At 36.1% G+C, this 25,372-nt stretch overlaps 1 protein-coding gene across 2 annotated transcripts in view; it reads left to right on the forward strand.

Annotated features, from left to right (window-relative positions):
• The window catches only part of mAChR-B (muscarinic acetylcholine receptor), a 184,431-nt gene that overhangs the window by 20,625 nt on the left and 138,434 nt on the right, over window positions 1-25,372 (forward strand). The gene's annotated exons all lie outside the window — the stretch shown is intronic.

Genomic DNA, 25,372 nt, shown 5'->3' on the forward strand with positions numbered 1-25,372 from the left:
TTGTGTTAAATAATAATTTGGTCAATAAGAGTAGTTGGCGCAACTTATAAATTGTTGTCAGAACCAAATATTCGTTCCGCATTGACTTGATCGAAACCAATTTTTTTTTTCTTTTTTTTTTGTCTACATTCACTGACTTTTTTCTCTCAGTGTAGGCATTCGGAAAGGTTTTAAAACCAACTACGCAGATCTGCCAAAATGCGTCGCATTAAGCGTTACCTCAGTCTTCAACTTTTCATTGAGCTTCTTAAACTTGGAGTGGAACTAAGTCGCGTATATAAGATCAGCACCGTGTAGAAATGAACGTTGTAAGATTTAACTGTGTAGGATTGAACAATGTAGAGCATTCCTTTAATCACGTGTAGCTCGAATTTCCCGTAGAACAATTTTGTGTCGGATTAAGCATCTAATTTGATGAATTATCTATTTCGAGTTACCCACTTTTCTCGTAAACATAATACTTAATGTGATTTTTGTGATGATAGATATTACATTTTTCGTTGGAAGAAATTTGCATTACCCAGTTTCAAGCACATTACCTGCGGCAGAAAAATTTAGTTGGTAACACTTACCGAAATGTGATACAGAGTTCATCTGGTAAAACACGTGGAAATGATGGAGATTGACAAATGCAGCCCGCTATCGGAACGATTGAGATTAATCTGGCGTGATTAAAAACAGTTAGGACAGCCCTGTGTCTGATCAGAAATGCGCCCACGCAATCTCCGTCCCAGTTGTATCCGCCGATTTACCCCTTTCTACGGCATCGGATTCTACCACCTTGTATAATGATCGCTCCCTTGCACCGGAGGTCTCTGGTGAAACACGGAAGGAAAAGAATTCTTGAACCAACAAAATAGATTTTGTCAAAATGATTTAGTCAAGCGAATTGCTTGATTCAATAAAAGCCTTTCTTGTTGCGATCGAGTAGAATATTGATTCGAGTGAACCTTTTTACGTGCTTCCGAAATTTAGTCAACTAAATATCATTTCACTTGAAGTTTATGTATTGTTCTTCTAAGTCGCACGTTTTGCGACAGAAATAATTGAGCAATTCAAATAACAGAAGCACATGAATTTAGCCAACAAGAAATTTACATCGATCAAATGCCATACTTTGTTAATCTAACTGAAGTTTGCTTGGCGTAACTGGTTGAATCAGTAATTTGAAATAAGTAGAGAATATATTCATTGTAAACATCAGTATACTAGTACTATGAACGGCCACTAGACGGCGAACTTTCTCGCTACGGAAGTAGCTTCGTAGATACTTATGAGACCGAGTAGTGTGCCAGGCAGCCAGGGACGACTAACGTAAAATAAAGTCGACATCAGACCCGTTACAAACGGATAGAACATAATTCCAAGTTTCGAGTCATCGGAATTGACGTTGACGACTGTATGTGAATGTTTATTATCGAATTTGGTCGAGAAAAGATTCAGGAGTTGCAACAACTCGTTGCACAAGGAAGGAGATTCAAAGGTCGCTAGTTGTGAAATTTTCGAATTATTCACTTTTATGCGCTCTCTATTAAGACGCAAATAAAATTACTGGTATAACAGAAATGTAATTAATTATAAAATTATAATTATTGAGCATTGGTTTTGTTCTGAATTGTATTGTTACATGGTGTAACATATATACGAGCACGCGCGTAGGCTCCGATCGAGCAACTGACTCAGAGGTCGCAAAGTAAGGCGGAGTAACTTACAGTTACATCGGGAATCGATATATTTTGGCGCGGAAATGCAAAACTTCGAATCTTATACGAATCTTATACAACGACAATAAATAATAAAAAACTATTCACACACATTTAATTTATGGTTCTTCATATACAATCATAAACTTTCGATTTCAAGCCATTTAGGGGTAAGGCAGAATTTCAAGCATTTTGGTCACAGGGATAACTAATTAATACGGTTCCGCATTTTTGGTATTTTATTAAGTGTATATTGAACTTGTTTTATACAAATTTTTAATAAATCTATTCAAAATTAACAAAGATATGGGCCTTGACTTAACGACTAATAAAAAAAATTCCCCTCCATCCATCGATATATATCTCGGTGAAGGGCTGTCTGAAAATAAAAAACAAAATTTTATCAATATCTAAACAAATATAACCGTGGTTGTCCGTGGCCATTTTTTCTACAAAACGACGACGGAGTAGAATTTTTTTTCCAATTTCCGTTTTTTTATTCAACCTGTTGCCATTTTGCAAATAATCGAAAAACGGCCACGTACGATAACTACATTTGTATAGATATTGATAATATTTTGTTTTGTATTTTCAAATAACCCTTCACCGAGATATCAATGCTACGGTATAGGGGAAATTTTGTTATTAGTCGGTCGTTCAATGCCCACAACTGTTAATTCAAAAAAAATTTCGATGACGATTTATATAAAACAAGTTTAATATACACCTCATAAAATACCAACAATCGGATGCCAATATTAATCAGTTATCCCTGTGAAAAAAATGTTCACATTCGATTATTTTTTCAGTCGTTATAGTCGGCTTCTCCATTGAGTATCGGGTAAATCCCACAAAATTTTGGGACCTCATTTTGTGCGCTTGAATAACTCTGATGTTCAGCACTGCAAAGATTTTTGTAACAACAAATATGATCAACTGTTTCAACGGGTGAACTCCTGGCTCAACAATACATGAATAAACAAGCCCAATTTTTTTTGATACAACAATTTCATATTTCTAAAGCAAAACGATGGAGGTACGTTCAATAAAATTTTTAGTCATTACTGCAACACATTTACTTGCCACTAGATTCACATTAATGCAAGAAACTTACAGCGTGTTATCTTGAATAAGTTGAAAGTCAGCATGATCATTCAGAGGCTTGATTCAATTCTATATCAATTTCTCCCAAGTATTTCGCTCGACAAACGTATTTGTTGAATTAAGTAAGTATTTTGTTCGCCGCATTTGACTTTATAGGATTTAGTTCGATGAAACAGATATCACTTGTATCAAATAAACCTTTCCATCTGTGTAATTTGTTATCACATACTGAGTTAGGTGTTGTTATCGTTTTATTGTCAATAAAATGGAAATTTTTAACGACTGAGAGAATATGTAGGTAGCATAGAAAAGGGATGATTTTATTCTCTACAGTTTTCACCATGAGCACATTGCACTGCCCAGTTTCTGCGGCCGTGATTAACATTCGACTCATTTTAAAAAACATGCGGAACGACCGATTGTTCCCGCTCAGCTTTCAAGTTCACATATGAGGGATTCTCCGTCAACTCGGCCACTTTTTTTTCGACCATCTCAGATCTGCCCCATAATTGGTTATATCAAAGTACTACTAAAAGGTACTCTACGTGATTTTTTTCAGATTTTTTAATTCATTATTTGAGAAATTGCCGTTTTTTTCAAATGAATATATCTCGGAAACTTGAAGTAACTGAAAAAAAATGACTCTACATAAAAGTTGTAGTTTTTTGTTGGCTTTCGAGAGGAATTTTTTAAAAAAATTTTACGTTCCGGTAACGCTGCATTTTTACCAAAAATGGAAGAAATAATTTTTTTATTCAAAAAGGACCCTTTTTTTTTACTGAAAAAATTACAGAGTTTTCCAATATGTGTGACAATATCGCCGAAAAATCGCCAGAGTGACACGGATCGAGGTTCTGTGGTGAAAAAAATGAAGCCATACAAATTAATTTTTTTTAATGGGGCAGATCTGAGATGGTCGGAAAAAAAGTGGGCGAGTTGACGGAGAATCCCTCATATAAAGTAAACGTATAACGTTTATTCGTAGAGTAAATGTATAAAATTCACACTCGGTTTTTGCCATACTCACACACGCAACATTAGGTCTCACGTCTTATTTTAGCAATTTTCTCATTAAATGTCGTATTTTTTCCAAGTACGTTCTCAAATTGCTTTTGCAGCGTTAATTCAGATGCTTTGAAACTAAGGCGGAGGAATTGTAAGAAAAAGGTCTGCGAAAAATTGAACAAAATATGTACGTAGGTATACAGACGTTGGTACACGGTTAGAAAAAAAAGTAGAAACTGCAGGTCTACTCAAAGCTTTGGGTTCATTCAACTACTTTGCAATGTATTACCGTGTGAACAAAAAGTAAAAATTGTAAATTGAGTTTTGATACCACAATTTTAATGTTAAAATTACAAAGAAGTCTGTCATATTCAATAAGAGAAATGTAAAAAATAATGCAAACATAGTGGACCAGCTGGGCCATTATGTTTAGTTAAATTTTTCCAACAGTGTAGATGTGAAACAGAGTCAACTCATTCAGCAGTTTTCCCTCATTTCAAACCCATATTCCATGCGTTCCGAATCCCGTTTCACGAGGAACAGGGTTGATATTCAATCTACACAGTACAGCTTATAAAGTCTGCCCGGAACTAAAGTTTGGAGGCAAACATAAGAGTTGTGAATCATGGGCTTTCCAGAACTGCACCACTGATGAAAGGTCATGTCGAATGTTTTCAAGTTGGGGTGGCTTGGGCCACCCATCATTCCATTTCACCCGCGATACTCAGAGTCTGTACGAATATATAGATCGCAAAATTGCTACTGCAGTTGCAGATCCAGCCCCGGATTAACCGTAAGGCTAAAAAGGCTATAGCCTTAGGCCCTCGAAATTTTCGGCCCTTCAATTTTCAAAGTTAAATCTTTCAAAATAGTACCTAGATTATAAAAAAATTGGGGTAAGTCCGATTTCGAAAAATTTCCCGCATAAAGTTCGAGAATTTAGTACAGATGTGGACAAAATATCGTGAATGGCCAATGTTTTCCCCAGTCGATTACGTTGGCAATGCAGATTCATGTAACTGCATGCTGAGTCTGCATTGACAATTTAATCGACTAGGGAAAAAATTAGCCGTTCGCGATATTTTGTCCAAAATGTGTACGAGTCGAAACGGAACGCTTTCTCAAACGATAGCGCAATAAACACGAATTCAGATTACACGGGCAAACCTCGAGCTAAGAACACAAACCTTGAAACACAAAAAATGTGAAAGATGTTATTATATTAAACAAACATAATTCAACTTAATACTCAATGTCGTAATACAAAATATGTTTCCCAATACAATACCATTTTATCCAAACTTAAGTACATACGAGAACTATTATAATAAGATGTTTTTCTTGACCTCAGTGGATTTAATTTTCTGTCTGTACTTTTTAAATTTAACCTATCGGGCCTTGCACGACCGACTTTCGGTCTTTTTTTTTTTTTTGCAGAGCAGCCTTAGGTATCGTGCCTCCTTAATCCAAGCCTGTGCAGAGCTCAGTGTTTTCGAGATAAAATGCAATTTTGATCCGGTATTATGTGTGCACGCCGGCAAAAAAATGGGTTGTTATTGAACTACCAAAACCGAATTTTTCTTGAATCCCGGACACAGCTTCGAAATAACATTTCGATGGTCCTTATCCAATTGACGCCCGAACTGCTTGTCCGAGACAAGAACGATTTTTCGTCGAGTTTCGAGATATTTTTATTATAAATTAGTTGGATTGAAAAGAAAATTATATTACAAAGTATCTACTTTCAAAATTTTTATATTAATATTGTAGTAGATGAAAAAAGCTTCTCTTTCTTATCAGAGGTCTTGATAAATTTTAAAATAATTCCATGACGCAGAATAGTAATGTTACCTAAGAAAGTATGAAAAGAGTTTATTTATTATATAATATATGGTAAGCAAAGCTAGAAAAGATTGTAATGCTCAATCCCCGACTTTGCAGGCCTGAATATTTTTAATTTTTTTCATATGATTGTCCTCACTCCAAAAACCACAAAAAATTCGATTCTTAAATATTTTTTTAAAATTATTCAAGCTATCGCAAAAACAATAATGACTCAATTCTTCAGGAGAATATTCACACAAAACTTATGATAAGAAACGATGATTGCAAAATGAAAACGCAAGTGAGCTGCAATTTTTTCTGTTTCTTCCAGAGGGGTATGAGGTTTTCATGCTATCAATTTTGAGGTAATTACTAATACAGTTATTTTTTCAACACCTGCTTGGAAACTTCAATTTTCGAAGCCTCTGAAGCATGCGCGAAATACTCCATTTTCAAACAGTGCGGTTGCTTTGGATTTCTCGAAATTGAGTAATATCGCAGCACAGAAAAAAAAACTTTTTTTTTCAACTAATTATATGAACCGAGATAAAAAATTTCAATCCTTTTGGCGAAATTCGGAAAAAAATTGACTGCTACTATCGTTATTGTCCTAAAATCGTCGTTTAATAATGTGTTTGTGTACATTTTCTCAAATATAAAGTCAGTGCTGTTCGTGAGGGAACTAGTTACTTAATTACTAAAAAAATAGTGTCCAAACAAAAAATTATTTTCTGCAAATTCTCGTAGTTCTTGGAGCGAGAGCTATCATCGATCAGAACAATGAATAAAGAAAAAAAATCCGAAATAGTCAAGGTCATAAAGTGGGTGGTTAGGAAAAAAATGTTTATTTAGAATTATCCTGATTTACATTGAAATAATGTGACACGCATAATAACATGCTACAAATATGATAACTGATACGTCAGACTCTCTAGAAAACTTGCCAAAAATCACTAGTTTGTATTCATTATGCCAAACTACACTTCTCCTTTAACCCTTTAAGTCACATTATTTGCTGAGTTAATTCTTATAACAAGATAGTAATCGATGGTTTTTGGGTCGCTGGTTACGGACTAGAAATCTGATTTAAAAAATTCACGATGGCCGATCCAATATGGTGAACGAAAATTTCAAATTTGATTGAATACGGTCAAAAAACTTTATACAGAAATTATTGGGGCTACTGATTCGATTCATCATACTGAATTTTCAAAATCTGATTTCAGATTCACAATCAGCGACCCCAAAATCTTCTACATAATTTATGTGAAACATGTATTTGCGTAGAGGGGTAAATTTTAATTTTCACCATTTTTTGTCATCATTTTGTTTCTAACAATAATATTTTACATTATATCGAAATAATGACTCTTGAATATTGGAAACCTATTATTACACTATCAGAAATGGCAGAGAACCGCAAAGAAATATTTTGAAAACTTTTCTAAATATACAAAATATGGGTATAAAATAGGTAAGCATACTTAGCACTATTACTCAAGGGGTTAATTGGAAGTTAATTGTCTTATGTACGTATATCGAGTTTTCATTTCCACGATGCAGCCATGCTCTTTTGAATTTTCCAGTGCTTCGCCTTTCGCCGCCACTCTTCCACCGGCAATCTATCTCCGCGCTGGAATTCAATCAACTCTGAGCAGCTTCCTCTGCAAAGTAAATAAAAAAACGTTATCGACAGTACATCAAATTATTTGTAATTGGGAAGGACTGGGAAATGGACGGTTTTACCCGGCATCGCCTGGAATTCCTAACCTGCTTAATAAACCTGCTTTTCTCCCCAACACTACCTTCTATGCTGTTCTTCATCTCAGCTACGAGATCGTGTACCACTTGAATAAAATTTTCTTATATCACGCAAAACTAAAAGCTAGGATCTCTTGGGCCTTTGATCGATCATTTTATATGAACTGGAATTTTCGCCGAAATTTTTGAATCTGAAATGATGATAGCCTGAAACTCTTAACCCTTTTATGCATACATTATTCTTTACATGCGATTCTCTCAAAATTTCGCATGCATGAGCTTTTGGGGTTTCTGACTACGAATCTAACCTCGAAATTCGAAAATCCAAAATGCCGGATTCAATGTGGCGGACGTAAATTCAAAACGTTGTTTGATTTTGATAAAACCTTATGTCACACGGTTTTTGGGGTCACTGATTGCGAATCTGAACTCGAAATTCGAAAATCCAAAATGGTAGTTACAAAATGGCGGACAAATAAAAGAAAAAAAAAAAAAAGAAAAATGTTGAATAAATGCTGTCAAACTTTTTGGTGCGTATTAAGTTTGTGTAAAAATTGGTATTCTCATTTTCATGGCAGATTAGCAGAGAGTGCTTTTTTTCGTGGAAAAGTACGAACTTCGACAACATCTGTTTACACGTACTATTTTTGCAATAAATAAATAAATATATTTTATATTTCTTTTAGACTTAGAAATGATTCAGGGACCATGTGGGATCAAAAAACTCGAAAGCTGTCACCAAAAAAGTAGTCTAATAAACCAAAAGCTGGAAAAAAAAGATGACAGGCTGAGCCTCCTGGCGTGAATTAAAAGGCTAGAATAATCCCGTAAAGAAAATATCCTGAGTCTTGCGTGTATTTCAACACTGAGGTAGTAATGATTCAAATATAACCGCGCAATGAGCACGAAACGAGCGGATGAGGTCAGACCCAGGGAGTGGAACACCTGGTCACAAATTTCAAATTTAAGAAGAAGGAGTTGCTTGGTTAGCGTCTCTCTAGGAGGAAGGAGGTGCGGAGGTTCCCATCTCCGAAATTGAGCATTAACAGACCGAAAATCGACCAACTTATAATAAAAAAGTAAATTTAAACCACGAAGAAGAAGATTTAAAATTAATTATTATAAACTCCGAAAGTCAAGTCAAATTTAAAGAGAGACGATTAAAACGAAGAAACAACAAAAAACACTATGAAATCCAAGAATATAGTGCCTCGACGAAACACAATTATTTACACTTATTTATAATTTTAACAATATACACCATTTTTAAACAATATACACATGGTGCGAATGAATTGTGGAATGGATGAATGAGTGAATTTTAAACCAAATGACGGCTCGTGTTTTAATATATTCATAAATAAATTAAATTGTACTCTGCTATTCGTACCTTATAAAATATACTCAATATTTAGCAATTGATTACGCACAACTTTCAAATTTCAGAAAAGTCTTATAAGGTGTTCGAGCAATTCCGGAATAAAAGTTTCATACATACTAATATGAAACGCGGAAAATCTTAACTTTCTATATTTGTCAGAATAAAGTGGAATTCTTATTCTGACTCATACTTTCATAGCCGATATTGTTCATTACCACTCACACGACGAACTTTATTTTATCTGCTTTGAAACTTGTGAGGCTCGCAAGATCGAAAATATTATTATGGAGTACATTGCACTCTTTAAAACTTTATTATTGTCGGGTCAAGATGCAACAACGGTCGAAAAGCAATAACCAACTTCGATTGTGTTAAAATAGTACAACAGTGATGAAGTAGTTTCAAAAGTAAGATTACCATTTATCGAACGTGATTTAGAAAATTCTAGCTGCTACCACAAAAATAACTGTCGACAAAATCGTACGAAACTTTCAAGTCAAAGCCAAAAGTTCCAAAACTGCCTCAACTTATAATATCTCAACACCGGCCACTGTGAAACAATAAAGTATTTTTTTTTTTTGCGTAAGCGATTTGACTCCTCGTTAACATTTACTCAATTAAGTGATTCTTATCAATTCCCCACCGGATTAGATGAACTAGAACAAATTCTGAAAAGTAGTCCGAGTATCGATGCACCGAGTCAAGAAATTCGTTAATTTGAAGGCTCATAATGTATTCTGTTTCTCGGAATTCCTTTTGTCCAAAACCAGCGTTTTTCTTGGATTACGCTATTATTTAATTATAAATAACTTTCATCAGCTACTGAATCCAGATATCATTTGGTCCGCGCAAATCATTGAATGAAGACTTGTCAGCTATTGCTCTTATAGTTAGAGGAAAAAATACTTCAAGCAATCTTGCCACGGAAAATATAGTGATTCGATTTGTGATAAAGAACTTGTTCACACCATTGAATTGCGTTGAATAATTGAAAACTGTTGTCGACATGATTCGTTTTCGAATCGCGCACACCAACTGTTGAGGTAAAAATGTGAACAGTTGGTCACATTTTTTTGGCGTTAACGAAATTGAGCTCGTCAATCTGCGTGATATTTCGTAACAACTATCATTGAATCTGCTTATAATGAAAAGGTTCATCCGAATTTTCGACTGCTCGATGATTTTGCAGTCAGTTGCACGTTCGGGCGCAAAGTTTGAATGATTTATTGGACTAATTAGAATATGTTATAACAAAATCAATTCAAACGTAAAAAATATTTTGCCTGCTTTGAAATTTTTCACTATTTTCCATTGAATTTAATAGTAAACGTATTTTTACGGCACATAGTTATTCACACATAAAATAACGCTGGCTAACAGTGAATAAACTTTCCAATAAAAGTTGGCATTTTCTTGAACTTCATCTGATTCAACTAATATAGCTCTACCTTTGAATTATATTTGATTGTTTGTTTTATGGATTATTTTTACCCGGCATTGAAACGACGGAACAGGTACCAATCATAATGCAAAATACTTTAGCCCTTTAATTCACACTGGGAAGCTCAGCGTCTGAAATTTATTTATTTATTTATTTATTTATTGCAAAAATAGTATATGTAAACAAATTGTCGACATTCGTACTTTTGCACGAAAAAAAGCATTTTCTGGTAATCTACTATGAAAATCTGAATACCAATTTTTACACCAACTTAATACACACCAGAAAGTTTGACAGCATTTATTCAACATTTTTCTTCTGGTTTTTTTTTTTTTTTTTTCTTTTTTATTTGTCCGCCATTTTATACACACCATTTTGGATTTTCGAACTTCGAATTCAGATTCGTAATCAGTGCCCCAAAAACCATGTGACATAAAGTTTTATTAAAATCAGTCAACGTTTTGAATTTGGCTTGTAACGGTCTCTTTCGTTATCGCGGTTTGCTCCGACCAGGATTCAACTCCAACTGAGGAGCCTCTCGCAATTAACAAAATCATCCGCTATCAATTAACTTTTTATTGTTTTTTTTTTTTATTTAAAACGGAATTTCGAATGTTCGGTATGACCTAATGACATGCATCTATAAACTTAAAACCGAATGAAAGAAGCGTATGCACATAAAAGAAAATGATAGATAAATTGTACAAATAAAATGGGCACGGCGGACATCTATGACAATAACAATTCCATAAACGGTATACTCGTAAAATTACAAATAAAAAGAGAACAGGTCAGAATATAAAAACTTATCATAAGTGTTTCTTTTTTTGTGATTTGCTTCACATTCCAGTTTCCATTTTCCATGCTGCACTCGCTAATTCCGTGCCCGGTCAATTGGACTCCCCTCGTCCGTCATATCCAGGTGGTTTTCCTTTATCGGGAATCCTTAAAAGATGGGTCGCTGCTAATTTTCCTTCGTTATCGCAAAGGTTATCCGTACGCGTTTTATTTCATTCCGTCAATTTTATCAATTCGTTCGATATGATTTCTTTTTTTTATAGCGCACTCTGATAACGATCGACCGCTCATCCGTCGTCTATAGCTTACACTTCTCGATTGATTGATCATACATATATCATATAACCGCTTAGGCGAAGGCCCCCCGCCTACGGACCTACCTATTACTGAGTCCCGTAGTCACTGCTTTGGCGGCTTATTCGAACTGTTACAGGCTCCGCCATTTTGAATTTTCGAATTTCGCGTTTAGATTCGTAATCAGCGACCCAAATGGCCCATAGATGCAAAATTTTAAGAGAATCGCATGTAAGGAAAAATGTATGCATGAAATAGTTAACTATCGTACCTATAATGCGCGTGCCTTACAGCAGACCAAACCGAAAAATGTGGTTGTTACGAAAATCTGTCGAGAGACAGGGCTTTTAAGGGTATTACAATTGCTCGTGAAACTCGGCATCAATTTCCACGTTCGTTAAATTCTTTCAGAATAAGCCTGATTGCGAAGTATTTAATTCAGTTAGTGTCGCATGTTGGGAGAAATTTGTGTTACGGATATACACCAGTAGCTACGATGGTGGGGAAAAGCCTTGAGTTATACGACGGGTTCAATTATGGAACGTTCTAATTTCAGGACGTATGTCCAAGGATACGAAAATATCGATCTGCTATAGAATTTCTTTCTTCCCCTTGCCGTGATATCGCTGCACAGACAAGGCTTTTTTCCCCGACGAACTCTTGACGCTATATAAACATCCGGTAGACAAAAACGATCCATGCAAGTTTTCGAGCCAACAGACAATCGACCCACGGCGTTGTTTACAGGTCTGGAAACGAACCCAATTTTCCGATGGTGAGGGAACCCCTCATTTTCAGACCAAACCGTGATGTGATTATACATGGTGTGCCTAGAACTCCTACGCCCCCTTACTTCGAGATCAATGTCTTGAAAGAATTTTGTACCAACTGTCTAAAGAAATCCCCATATTGTTAGGGAATTATTTATCTGGTGACCGCTACCCTGCTGGACAACGCTATCGTCATGGAGGCTAGAGGTAAGGAGGCCGAACGCAATGCTGGCAAAATGACTGTGAAAGTGACGAACGATCCGCGGATTGTACCCGCCTGGCGGCCCTCCCCACTGCGGGCTCCGTCAGCGCGGTGATTTTGAATCTTCGACCCTCACGTATGTATCCTATTCGTAACCAGGCGCTGGTATCGCTTGCGGATACATCCCGAACTACAAGATCTTTCATCACTTTCACGATCCAATTTTCGACGATTCCGCCATATGCGTTCGGCCTCCTTACCTCTAGTCTCCATGGCTATTGTGTAGAGTACACAACACACAACGGTCATTATAGTTTGACGGTTATGTGTTATGCAACATACGGATTGTTCGTGATGTAAATCAAAAATAGATTACTTCAAATGTTAATTGTAGATAAATAGTAGACTACCCCTTGGCACAACCTTTTTTTCATTCTCCCCCTAATTTGGTTCCAAGTAAATGGAAAAAAATTTTGAGCCCAATCACAGTCCTCTATCATTTATTTAGAAACAAATTCAGGCACGAATGAAAAAAGGTTGTGTTAAGGGGCAATCTGATAAATAGATATAAAGTTTATAGTGGAAATGGTGCATTCGTGTATTATGCAATGTTGCGGAAATAATTGTTCACATTGGGTAACACTTAATTTCTGTAAATTCATTTTTGCACCTCGCACTAATATTCGAATTATTAATGTATCGAAAAATAAACATATTTTCCACGGACGAATCCCGTAACATTATCGCTACAATTCAGGAGCTACTTAAAAGACCTGCTCAGCTCTTCACCACGCAGATTCAACGTCACAAAAATCCACACCACCAATCTAGGGTATTTTGGCGCCGTTGGTACCGAATTTACTCAAGTCCGGTCCACCGCGAGAGAAAAACTTTTTTAGAGAAAGAAGCTGCACTCCTAGGCACACCATGTATATCCACGACACAGGCCAAACTGACAGTTCCATCAACAGCCACTTGGATCACTACGTAGGCAGGGCTGTAGTTTATGATATTCATCGCTATCTTGACGTTTTACAATGAAAAATCAGGTGCAAATTGGATCTTTTCTAACGACTTGCCTAAAACCTGTACACATATTTTCACCAAGTGATAGGGGTTAAATGAATATCAAGGTAACTGGGTTCAACGAAATTAGCTTTTCACAGATTGTTCAGCTTTCGGCATTATTGTTTTACGTTTATATTACTAATTGTGAGACTGGAACCGTGGTTGACAGCTTCTTTATGAACACTAAAAATACGGTCATAGACGTTTGTTTGCGGAACATGCATATCCTTCAGCACTTTCCGCGGCCAGAATATGAACGATATAACTAGCCTCAAAATAAGGACCTCCTGCACCACCTACCGCTTCCAAACCTGTATACTAGACATGGTTAAGATAGGCGAGGCTTTAGTTTGATTGATTCTTCGAAACTGTTCAGCATTCGTGGTGGATACGTGCGGATATTCAAATGATAAAAGTGTTCAATTCGCGATAAATAAATTTTCGCAATATTCATTTGACATTTATTACGACCTAAAATTGCAAGATATCTTCTACAAGAATCTAATAATAAGAGTAATGGAATTACTCTGAAATATGCATTATTGTAAATTACATGTATTCGACCGCAAATGGAAACATAACCTGCAATACTGTTGTTACAATTAACACTATCGATGGCGAAGATTTTTACACAAAACTGTCCTTGTCAAGAAGTTACAAAAACAATTAAAACGAGGCATTCAATTTTTCTTTCGAACCATTAAATTTTTTCGTAAATAGAACGAATATTTTATACTTCCATGGGTTATTGATTTTTACGTCAAATCAGTTGCCTATCGTTTCAAGCTCATTCCGAAACCTGTCACACTATCAAAACATGTGAAATTTGTAAATTCATTACTTTTCGAACAAGAAAAGCATTGTGAAAATAATTGTTATGTATAGTGCAAATATTCGATAGACTTTATGAGTGAAACTACTGGCATTCAAATTATTATATTGGATTGATACTTTTATTAATAGTTTTATCCTAACTTTCTAAGACTCATGTGTGAAAAATATGCACGTATTTACGTTATACTTGAGGTAACTCAATGAAAAACTCATACGGATTGTGTACTACGTAAGACTGTGCGTATACCATGGTTACCATCACGAGTCAAGTACAGTTTGAAGGTCCCACAATAACTTACAATTTAATGTCAGCGATTAATCGGAACGCTATTTTCCAGGGACTCTAGGCTAGAACAGAGAATAAATCAATTCCACCAAAATTTAACATACAAGGACCCCGTAGAATCCTTATGGAAATTGACTCACGGTTGAATTGGCTGGACTTTCAGTATGTTATACTACATATCCTGCCGATCAAAAGTTCTCATCGGCACAAGTCCCAAAAATAAGTAGTTTCCGAGATACGGACTTCGGGAGAAACGTGTCCAGATTTTTTGATATCTATGGATTTCGTGATTGGCGCAAATTATAAAGCTTCAAAGGGACTTGAAATCAAACAAATCAATCAATAAACTGCACGGTTGATTCTCAAAGATAGGCAGTAAGATGCGATTGATACCATTAGTGTAGTTATTCCATCCATGAACTCGCTGGTTTACGGGAAGGAGGAGCAACATTAGATTTCGCGTAAAGAACGAGACCCTCCGACTCTTGCAATAATCGACTTGTCCTGTTTTTCATGCGTGTGCGGAGTCTCTGCGAATCTGCTGAGCAGTTTTTGAATAATGTATTTGATTTCAAGTCCCCCTTGGAGCTTTGTAATTGGTAAAAACCGCGTAATCGATAGATATCAACAAATTCATACACCTCCTTTTCAAAGTCTATATCTCGGAAACTACTGATTTTCGGGACTTGTGTCCACGAGAACTTTTGATCGGAAGGATATGTACGATAACGTACTGAAAATTGAGCCAATTCGACCGGAACCAATTTCCATAAGGATTCATCGTAGTTCGAAGTCAAATTTGAAACAAGCCATATTAGCTTCAGTAGCGAAACTGTAACTGCGACCGACCATCGCGATCATCCATCATACCGCTCGGAAAGCTCATGTGTAACTTGCTAACTGTAAAGTCATTAAGTCCACCCTCGCTTTGACGCCCAACGTTTTCACGACCAAAGCCTGCAAGTATCCCGCAAGATTAAGTCTGGGCAGCGATCCGCCTTCGACGAATGAATCGCTCTTCCCTTGTACCGCACCCTCTTGGAAGTCAAGGTTCCCTCCTCCGTTCAGCTGGAGCAGATGAGCCGACGGCTCCTTGTGGAGGAAACGAGGCATTTGATCGACGGCTATCGAGTGCCAGCAATCCCGATCTCGGGGGCGAGGCGGCTGGACCAGATTCTCACCGGGTTGAGACTCGGCAGTCGTGAGAGTTAACGTCTCGAGAAGTCATTAGCCAAGTCCTCGCGCGACGACTGATCTGTAGCACCCTTCGATGTCGGCTCGTCTCAGGATTTTGACACCTCACCCGCGGCAACAGCCTTCGCTCTCATCCCTGCAAGCACCCCGCGTTTGCTCGATTCACCGAGCCCATATTCGCCTGTACCATGCAGTTAGCCACGCATGTGGCTCATGGAAGTCTCGTAGGATATGAGGACACACGGAGGGAAAAGAATTCTTGAACCAACAAAACAGATTTCGCTCGAGTCCATCCATTTCAATCTGGCATCCCTTATTTGTTCCAAGTACGATGACTTCGATACAACAATTTCGATTTAGTTAGTTTGTTAAAATCATTTAGTCAAGCGAACTCCTTGATTCGACAAAAGCCTTTCTGGTCACGATTAAGGGAATTATTGATTCGAGTGAATCTTGTTTCCGAAATTAAATCAACTAAATATCATTTCCTTTGAAGTAGATGTATTGTACCTCCAAATCGCGTGTTTGTCGACAGAAACAATTAGGTACTTCAAATAAAATAAGCATATGAATCTAGCCAACCAAAAATATACATCGATCGAATGCCATACTTTGTCGATCCAACCGAAGCTTGTTTGGCATAACTGGTCGAATTAGTTGCGCTAATTTGTTTACCAAGTAGAAGAAACACCACATGCTTTGAAACAGTTAGATAATATATTCAACTTGAACCTCATACTAGTACTCTAAACGGCTATTAGGCGGTGAACTTTCTTGCTACGGGAGTAGCCTCAGAGATAGTTACAAAACCGGGTAGTCGGCTAGGAAGTCGGATACGGATAAGTTAAAATAAATTTGACCTGTTACAAACGAAGAAAGTATCATACCAAACAAACAAAAACTATTGACACAAGTTCAGTTCATACTTCTACGTATACAACAATAAGTTAACGGGCTTTATCCATCAAATATTGAGTAGATTCCACAATATTTTGAGTTGACAGAATTATAAATGATATCATTGGAAAAATACATTTTGCGCGCTACAATTACTGTGATGTTCAGTCAATGCAAAAATTTTTTGTAACAGCAAATTTCATCACCTGCTTCGACCATTAAACTCTTGACTCAATAAAACCTGAAATAAAACAAGCTCAATTTTCGTTCAATCAAATTCTTAGTCATTTGAATCACACATTTTCTCGATACAAAATTCGCACTATCCCAAGAAACTTGCGCGTGTTATCTTGAATAAATTGATAGTCAGCATGATCATTCAAAGGCTTGATTCAATCCTATATATTAAGTTGTCACAAGTATTTCACCCGACAAAAGTATTTTGTTGAATCAAATAAGTATTGTCTTCGCCGCATTTCACTATAGCATTCAGTTGAATCAAGCGAATATCACTTGACTCAAATAATGCTTAACCTCCGTGTAGAGATAGGAGTACGTTCGTTCACCTTCACTTGTAATAAAGTCTGCTCATCAACCGGGGCATTTCGCCAAAATAATTAAGGGACCGAGATGAAAGATGATAGATTACGAGTCACGCTATTCACTGCACGCAGATGTCTGTATAATGTACAATAATGTAATCTTATAAAAGATTGTTTTAAATTAGGACAATACATAATTTATACTTTTCAGCACCTGTGGTCGTACAGGAAAAGTGCTGGTTTCGGTCAAAAACGATTTCTTCGAGTTCTGATGATTCTATACGTTTTCGGAACTCTGGTGTCCGAAAAACTGGTTGTTAGAAAAATGTCAATCTGTTTGTCTCCAGCGATGATATCCAAAACTACTCGATGAATATAATAAATATATATGTTAGTATTTTTATTAAAATAAAGCTAGTCCACGTTCAAGCATAAAAATGGTGTATTGTGTAACAAGTCTTTGAACTTTTATACGTTATACGAAACAAACGAATGGAAATCTTCTGTGAAGTTTGTCATTTGAAATATACACATTTTTGTTCAACTATCATTGTTAGTATACGGACAAGTTGTCCCAAAACTTCCGGAACGGCTGTATAACTTGAATACTTGGCGTCTTAGAAAAAAAGCTGACTACCAAGTTTGTAGAATTTTTCCCTGGCTACCCAGTCTCGACGTTGGATTTGACGTTGAGGATGACCTTCAATGTCACTTCAAGGTCAAGGCGATTTTTTTAAGAGGGATTCTATGTTTTTGACCACGGAAATGAAAGGAGCGGAAAATTCGACGGTCGTCTATAACATTGGGCACTGCAAATCGTAACCTCTGAATCTGGTCCCATGAAACCTTCCAAATTTTGTACGAGATCTTGTCTTTTATCTCATTTCGTTTCTATCAATGGGATATTCACCTAAGGAGATTAAAACCGACCACTCTATGCAGAGTTCCACTGTATTACTGTCCTGATAACACAGATTTGCAACCAAAAAACTGCACGGGTTTTTTTTATACTGTTTCTTACAGATTTTCACTCACTGAAACTGGGAAAAATACTCAAAAAGTTCCATCACGTCAGGTTTTTTCTTGAACTCGTGTTTATAGTTTCATTTACAGTGAAAGTCCCGTTTAATTTGAAATATGGTATCTTATTCTTGGTTCTAAAAATCCTATACAAAAGCGATCGAGAAGAAATACAAATAGGAAAACAAAAAATGGAAAGCGGACGCGTGTTCAGAGGTTTATCAAGGAGAAAAAAAGGTTTCGTGGGCGAAAAGAATGAGCACGGAATGTCAAATACATTTCATAAAGAAATTGTGTGTTTAATTTGATAAGAAATATTGTTTATTTCGTTGTAATAAAATGGTCGTTTTTTAATTATTGTTATGCTTTTTTTTATGCAAACACCTTGTATTGTCCAAGAATACTATACGTGATGGAGGAAAATGGAAGTCATTTTTGGATTTAGCACACTCTAAAACATAACGCTTACCAGAAACATTCCATGCAGCTGAAAAAAATTTTTGTTGCAGACCCGTGTAATTCCTTTTTTATGATAAACCGAATGGCTTACAATCACGTGAACAGAGTCAATTCAACGTATATGTCGTTTAAAAATGTACTTCCATAATTTATAACTAACTCGTGAATTAACCATTTTCAAACCGTCCGATTGTGACGGCGTATAGTAAATATTGACTGTAATGAAAGTATTATGATTTTTAAGTGTTCTTCAATAGGTTCTATGAAATTAAAAGTGAACACTCAATCAAGTTAGCCTTATTTTTTCAAAGCCCAGAGATCTGATGACCAACATACCGGTTAAAACAGAATGATCTTGGCATGGTTTTTCCAATCGTTACAGACTTTGGAAAATAATAAGGACTTTCATGTTTCATGTGTTCGAAAAAACTTCCCTTTGTAATATTTGCTTCGATAAGCGCAAAGAAAGTGGTATCGGATTTCTCTTTCCTTTTCCTTAGATTTCAATCTGCTGTACGAGGGTGTCGTGCCATATCGAGCTTAGAATTTTTCACCAAATGAGTGCGTGACATTTATCACACGGTATTATTGAAATAATGATAGATCGTTAGGAACGGATAGGATTTCAAATCGCCTACGAAACAATCTCCAGAAAGGTAGAAGGTGGAAGTTAAATACGTCGTGACTAACAGCAATTATATGCGTGTAGAAATTGGCAGTAATAAACCACCTGTAACTAATTAGGGAGAGCAATGTGACCGTAACCTAATTGTTGTGAAGTTAGTTAGCATGTGTTGATGCTTTATTTGATGAAATATTACGTTACGGCTAACTATACTAGCATATGTGTGCGTCTATCATGGGTGTAGAAATTGGCAGTAATAAACCACTTGTAACTAATTAGAGTGAGCAATGTGACCGTAACCTAATTGAAGTGAAGTTAGTTAGCACATGTTGATGCTTTATTCAATGTAACATTACGTTACAGCTAACTATATGACATACTATCATATGTGTGTGTCTATCACCGACCAACGAGAGTAAGCTATTAGATTGGGTATTCAGACGAGGGGCGGATGTAGCCATTACTACCGGCAGCAAATACCTTTTACCTTTCCTGCTGAAAAGCCAAGATAATGAGCTGGTTAAATTACGACGTCCAAAGACACTTAATGATCACAGGAGGACAAGATATTTATTTTCTAAAATGCACTTCTAACTTTTTTTTACTAATTTGGTGACACCGATTACGAATTCACTATTCGTTTTGTCGTATCACATCAGGTTTTCAATGAAATTGATATAGTGATAATTTCCAGTTTTTTTCTGAAAAATAATTATTTTTCAATTATTATTCAATCTATTGAGTTTTGGCGCTTTTTCCACGATTCAAAATACATCAAAAGTATAGAAACAAGGTACGAAGGTCGATGGAATGTAAAATATGATGGCTGATTACTGTTGGTCCTTAAAACGTGATATTCCAGATAAAATCCATAAAAAAAAATCACGTAATGTGGCTTAAAGGCGTAATGATATGGAAAAACACAAAGGATATCGCTCACAATCAGAAAAATCGTAATTTAACAATTGTAATTGATATGTTCTTTGTAAATGTTTGAGTATTTGTAAATATATTGTTGACTAAATAAATTGATTTTATTGTTACACTCGCGTAGGTTGTCTATTCCCGAACGGTAAGGAATAGCTTGGTTCGGCTTCGTTATTACGTTCTAGGACAAACGGAGGTTAGGATGAGGGTTGAATAACTTCCGGTAAGCTCAGAATATGAGTTATATGTTTATTGTGAGAAACTTGACGGAACAGTAGAAACGAAATGTGCAGTTCGGAAGGTAGGTAAGGAGTCTATAATTTGAGGTTGTTGAAAGTTAGAATATGAGTGAGTTACAGACAGAACGTATGTGTCCAGGAAAGGTGTATAAATACAGAGGGAAAGCAATGGAATTAGCTGAGTAAGTGTGATAGCGAGTAGCGTGAGGCTGGATGGAGTAGTAGGACAGGATAGAGACTGTGGGGTTAATATAAAAAATGTGAGAGAATTAGCAAGAGTAATAGACGGGTAGTGGCCCGACGTAACATTATCTTAAAATATATACAATAAAGGTTTTTTTTTAATTTCGTAGAAAAATCAAATGTGATGGCAAAAAAAATTCGGACACTTTTGAATTCAGGATACGTGAAATAAAGAACAACAGTCGTTAGAATTAAGTGTAATGGAAGGCATTTTCGGACAAGATGCTCAATTTCGTTCATGTATGAATTGGAAACAATTTGAAATATTGCTAGGGGATGATACCTGAGAACAATAACGAGCTCACTAATATTTTTATGACTAAAATGCATAATTTCATGCTGGGTCTTCTCTCTTTTCGTTTAGTACATTTGGAGTAAAAAATTATGCGACGCCAAGCGAGCTTTTCAAATCGCAGACTTACTTAGCTCGACTCCGAGAGCTCATGATTATTTAATGATTAGGTAGGTACGAGGTATTAATCTCCCTTCGCAATTCCCATATCCTCAAATCGATTGTATACCCGTGTGGACTCTTCTACTTTGGGTTATAATTGCTTTGTTCCCGTCGCAAACTTAATTCATAGTTTATTCGATTGAACCTATAACTGAATCAAATCACCCTTTTGTAATGTCGGATGTCTCGTTTACGATACGTCAATTCTGAACTGTACAGTTCTACTGCGCAATTCATTTTTTGCGATCCTGATCTGGAGTTAATTTTGATTTCTATCACAGCCAAACAACTTGCTCCGTTTACATTGATCCGCGTGATTGGTCACCTCCGAATGAATACTGAATAGTACTTTCCCGTCCAAGTATAGATGGTTTGCATTTATTGTGACTTCCGACGATCTCGCAAATTTGACAAAATATTACATCAAGTACACCACTTCAAGTGTGCTCAATCATTGAAGTACGTTGACCCTTCAGTTTACACCGGGATGTTCAGCGTACCAATTTTTTTTTCTTCTTCTCTGCAGTGATTTATTTATCAAGCTACTTTTTTGATCACAACTGCCGAGTCTTTTGGGACCACATGATTCTTGAAATATTTCTAAGTCTAAATACGAATACAAGAATTATTTATCTCAAAAATATCATGTGTAAACAAATAGTCGAAATTCGTACTTTTCCACGAAAAAAAGCATTTTCTGCTAATCTACCATGAAAATGCGAAAGCCAATTTTTACAAAAACTTAATACACACCAAAATGTGTTAGAGAATTCTTTAAAAATTTTTCTTCTTGTTCTGTTTATTTGTCCACCATACTCGATCCGCGATTTTGAATTTTCGATCCAGATTCGTAACAAGCGACTCCAAAAACCCACGCATGCGATATTTCAAGTGAATCGCATATAAGATAAAATCTATGCATTTAAAGGGTTAACTGTTCCACGGGCCTTCACGAAATTGCTGAGAGCTCAGGCCGTCGATACGATCAGGTACACGCGTTTATAAACTAATTTTATGTTAAACCTTGGCCGGTTGTCAAGTCAGAACGAAGTGCGAATGCATGGAACAGTATGACTAATCCGTACGGTACACTTTTGAGCAAAACTAACTGCCTTCTTTCAAATGCAATACGCCATACGATGAATGTCAAATCCTGTAACGCGTATTCGTTTCAAAAGCAACACATTTTGGACAAACGTGTTGAGGAGGTTGGTTGGCAGAAAATCGATACTTTTCATCAATTTTGTATCAGCTAGGCGTACGTTGAGTATTCATATAATTACCATATTTCTCAGTTACGAAGATCTTTCCAAATGGAAAAAAGTATGAACTGGATCTACAAACAAAACATTCGATATCAATTCTACATTTCAAATCACCTCAAAATGGTTAAAAATTTAGTATAGATCCGTTCGATTTAACTGTACGATGTCTCACTATACTCGATTTACTATTTTCTAAAAATTTATAGTAACGATTTCTCTAACATGTTGGTATCGTTAAATAATCAATTTTACAACATTGCACCGATATTGATTGTGATCAAAAATGACATACGGTATTGAATATTGAAGTGACCACTAAAAAAAATCTGTTCTAGTGACTTTGTACGAAATATTATTCTAAACAAAGTGAACTGTCGTGAATCAAATCAAACGGATCTGTTTTATTTTCAACCATTTAATCTGCAGCGATTTGAAATGAAGCATCGATATCTAATCATGCATTCGCAATTGCAATATTTTTTATTTTTTGCATCCACGAAGAGAACTTGACTACAGCTTACGAGTATATTGATTTGACGAATACTTAATCTGAAACTATCCTGTAATAAGATAATAAAAGGAATCGACTTTTGACGAACCAACCTCCCTCAGTGAAATACCAAATTCCGTAATGACATAACATTCGTTGTTAATCGTAAGATTCAGGCTATGTTCAAAAATAGTTTTGCGGTGAATTCATTGTATAATTCGTCCAAGCACAGCAAACAAGTATTTACAACTTGCTGGAGTTTACGATACAAAGGTTTACGACACATCAAAGCGCGCGCGTCGACCAGCCGCCTCGTTGCGTGCGAATGCTCGATAGATTGCGTGCCCATCGCTCTTCGACTGCAGGAACTCCCAGTGTGCATTGATTTACTCCGAGTACCTCCTCGCGCAAACTGAATTAACGCTTGTATATCGCTGGGTGAATGCTGATTTCGCCTGAGTCAAGTTATATCCTATTTTCATTTCCAGATGTCAAGCGCAGTAACTCAGGCCAAACATATAATATGCATCTCCAAGGCTGATCTCACCGTACACCTATAGCTTTGAAACAACTGTAGTTAACAAATCAAATCATTACTGAAGCCTACGAGAGCCGTCTTAAGCGCAAATTCTGATGAATATATTGGTCGTATTGGATATTCTAACAATTTTTATTTATTTATTTTTTTTTTTTGGTCTTTTTATGGAGTATATTAGTGTACACGGAAGGAAAGGATTTCGTGAACCTACTAAATGGATTTTGTTCGAGTCTATTCACTTCACACTCGTATCCCTTCTAAATACAATGATTTCAATTCAACAGTTTCGATTTAGTCAATTTGTCAAAATGTCTTGGTTAAGCAAATTTCTTGATTCAACAAGAGCTTTTCTTGTCGCGATTGAGTGAAGTATTGATTGGAGTGAATCTTTTTGGTGTATTTCGGAAAGTGAATCAACTAAACGTCATTTCATTCAAAGTTTATGCATTGTTCCACCAAGTTGTATGTTTGTTGATAGAAGCGATTAGGTAATTCAAATAAAATAAGTGCATGAAATTAGCCAAAAAAAAATTCACATCAATCGAATGTCATACTTTGTTGACCTAACCGGAGCTTGTTTGTCGTAACTGGTTGATTTAGTTGCAGTTATTTATTCACGAGCTAGAAGAAACACCACATGCTTTGAAACAAGTAGAGAATATATTCATTGTAAATATCGGTATACTAGTATTATAAACAGCCACTAGGCGGTGAGTTCTCTCGCTACGGAAATAGCTTTAGTGATAGTTACAAAACCGAGTAGTCGACTAGGAAGTCAAATACGGACGACGCAAGACAAATTTGTCACCAAACCTGGTACAAATGAAGAAAGCATGATGCTAAGTTTCGGGTCATCGAAATTAATGGTGGCAACAATTAAATAAATTCTGTTGGCACACGTTCAATTTATATTCCTACGTATACAAAAATAAGTTTACTGGTCTTAACCATCCAATATCGAGTAGATCCCACAAAACTTGGAGTTAACAGAATTATAAATGACATCATTGGAAGAATACGTTTTGTGCGTTTCAATAACTCGTATGTTCAGTGAATGCAAAAAATTTTCATAGCATTTGAATCACACATTTTCGTGATACAAAATTCGCATTACTGCAATGAACTCGCGCTGTGTTATCTTGAGTTATGATTCCGTTCTACATTAAGTTGTCACAAGTATTATATTTCGCCCGACAAAAGTATTTTGTTGAATTAAGTAAGTGTTGTGTTCACCGCCTTTGACTGTAGCATTTAGTTCAATCAAACAAATATCACATGACTCAAATAATCCTTTTCCTCCGTATACTAATCAATTAGCGAAATCGTAATTTAGATTAATGAACTTGGGTAAAGATTGATGCCAGAATTTAGAATCAGACTTTCATTTTTAGGCAAAACAGTATAATGGAAGCATTCATTCGACAATGAAAAACGTCGGAAAATTAACTAGATACGTTGACAGAAATTAGTGTGCTCGGATTCCCCTTCAGAAATGTATGCTTTACAGTAAACGGCCTTGCATTAAAGGTTTCGTTACCCCACATACTACTCAAAATGAAAAACTATGCGAAGATATTTCCAGTTCTAATAAATATTTGGCGATGAATTATTCGGCTAAATACAAAGTACTTTTTCTATTCTGTTAACGTTTATGCAATAATGTTCGAAATGTGAAGACCAATCACCTCGAATAAAATTATCTTACGAATCAATCATTGGATAACGATCTTTTGTACGATTCGGAGTATCAAAAATAATTATACAGCCACAAAAATAAAAAAAAGTTTCTGGTCCGACAGACTAGAGCACCATACCTATGTGTTTTTGGATGTGTTGAATCTAAATCCAGTATGAGAATTTCTCCGTCACCCCCAGTGTTATTAGTTTTTGGGTCATAACCCCTATGGATAATTCCTAATACGAGGGTAATCGAGCTATCTGACATCGGATTTCGATTCGATATCCAAAAACATAAAGGGGTATTACTTATCAAATTCCGAGATTTCAG

This window comes from Neodiprion pinetum, chromosome 2 (genome assembly GCF_021155775.2).
Source record: "Neodiprion pinetum isolate iyNeoPine1 chromosome 2, iyNeoPine1.2, whole genome shotgun sequence".
NCBI lineage: Eukaryota > Metazoa > Arthropoda > Insecta > Hymenoptera > Diprionidae > Neodiprion > Neodiprion pinetum.